This window comes from Trachymyrmex septentrionalis, unplaced genomic scaffold (assembly GCF_001594115.1).
Source record: "Trachymyrmex septentrionalis isolate Tsep2-gDNA-1 unplaced genomic scaffold, Tsep1.0 scaffold7, whole genome shotgun sequence".
Lineage (NCBI taxonomy): Eukaryota > Metazoa > Arthropoda > Insecta > Hymenoptera > Formicidae > Trachymyrmex > Trachymyrmex septentrionalis.
In genome coordinates, this window is record NW_017305884.1 from 4,792,196 (window position 1) to 4,794,738 (window position 2,543).

A 2,543-nucleotide genomic window follows, 5' to 3' on the forward strand; every position below is an offset into this window, starting at 1 on the left:
TCCTTTGATCCGCGCGAGAGTTTGATTCCCTAAATAAATGCAACGTCAACTTAACAGCCACAGCCAGGTCGGTCTTCCTCCAGCGGCGTTGATGATAAAGAGCACCTTATCATCCGTGAAACCGTCAGTAAATCGCGCACAGCGCGAAATTATCGTGACGATAACAATCCTTCTCCTTTCTCTCTGTGTTCTTTCGATAGGCCTGATCTCTTCGAGCTGCAATTTCCCTTTTGAGGACCTGACCGACGCCGAGGATTCGCTAGTGAGCGACACGGAGGACAATATCGGTATCCACATGCCTGCCACATCTACATAACGTCTGATGATTTACCACAATCGGGGGTAGAAATGAGAAAGTATCGCGTCTGTCTAGAGTATCTCTCTTAAAAAGGGATACTCCTTTCCGCGTCCTTGAATATAACTCCCGGCTTAGATCTTGTACTTACGTCACTGTGTCGTAAAATATTATTGAGAACTGTTTCCATCAACGACAAGGCCAGACGTATACAGGATGTTCTCTATTACTCGCATCAACTATATATACATATATTGCAAAAGATATTGCGGATATATGAAAGAGAGCGGTTTTGCTGAAACGAGAGCATTTCGATCAAAATCAATCGATGTTATTCGTTTGAATTCATTTCTTCCGAATGATCAGTTTTTATCCAATTTAGATTACTGTTGATACATTGAATGAATTGTTCTCTACAAAGCATCCTGTATATAATGGGAAAGAAAAGATTCAACATGGCAAGTGCATGAGTCTGGCGAAACGACAGTACTATAATTCACTTGAAATGAAAATGACCCCGAGTTCATTTTCATGAACGAAACGCGCACATGAACGTACAGCATTTCGTAATTGTCGCTATCGATCAGTCCAGTTTCGTGATTATCCTCGTTTGAGGCAATATAGTGGACGTTCTACCCCCTGTGTGGTATCGTTATATTAGTTTGAGAACGTGTAGTGTCTGCATAGACACTCAATCTATCGTGCGATAGCAGTATTCCTGTGATATTATTGTGCAGGTCGCGTAGTAACAGATATTTGTTGTGCCATCGAGGGGAAGTGAGCGAGAGAACGACTCCTTCCCCTTTTTTTTCTGTTCCCACCTGCCCCGTCGTCTGCGTGTCTGATTTTGTAATGCGCGAATTTTGTAATGACGTACGCTCTGCTTCATCGTTGTAGGATTGGGACAAGTCTTTGACAAAATTGAAGGGTTCGTTACGAATCGTTATTAAATTATTTCATTTTATTGATATATATCCTTATAGAAATCTAAACTTGCCAATACTGAAAGGCAGTAATTATTTACTTATTTCCAATATTTAAGAGCACTGTTGTGCAGTATTGTATTTTTAGTATTTAAAAGTAAGTAATTAATTACTTTTAGTGATACATGAGTCAATACTAAAATGACAGTATTAGATTTCTTATAAGGATATAAATATAACTTTTTAAAATAAAACTAAACGTTAGTCTTTTATTTATATTTCTGGTCTATGTTTACTAGAAATCAAAGCTACTGGGCCAATCCAATCCGCAGCAGGAAATTCCCTTGAATAAACGTAGCCATTTTTTTTTTAAAGGAATGTCGAAAATATAGAAATCAAATACGGATATTTCTACAATAACCTGAATTCGGACAGTGACCGAATTTATTCTGTGGCTTTCGAGTTCACCCGTAACACGTATCAGTTTCAGATTGAATTGCTCAAATCGACTGCTGTCTCCATATCGCAATCATGAGTATATACAATATTTTGATAGTTAATTATTATTTACCGTGAATAATATGTACATTAATTATTATATCAATAAACGTGTATCCACCTCGAAGGGTACAAATTTTAGGAAAAAAAATATTCTATTGTAGAAGATAAAATTAATAATGAATATAAAAATTAGTTAATTTTATTCTACAATATTAAAATAAATTACATAATTCTATATGGATTATCCAGCGTTAAAATTTATACAATATGTTATATTTATTATTATTACAATCGGTAAATGCAGTTGCACAACAGTGATTAATTTTATGTATATTATTGATATGTAATGTGTGTTGTTGATAATGTTGAACAGTTATCTTTTCCGAATTGAAGTTTTTATCATATTTTTGACAGAAATCTTATTCTTATTTTTTCTCTCGTACTTGTAATAATTAGGTATATTTTTGTTAAACGTAACAAACCCTTCAATCGATTTATCTATTTCTGAGTCTGGTTACGTGAACCAATTACCCGCGTTATTTGGGCCTGTTTATGTCGTTGTTCGTAGCGGTAGACTAGCCTGTGTGTCTGCGTGTGTCTGTCTATTTGTATGCCGCTTTGTGTTTGTCTTTCATCACTTATCGATGACAAATTGAAACTAGTCGTCACGTCAGAGAATACTATTTTGTTACGAATGTCTGCGAAACGTTTATTTATACCACGAGAAAGGCAAACGCGATAAAATGCAAACGTAACATTTTCCTCGATTGAACACACACACACACACACACACACACACACACACACACACACACACACACACA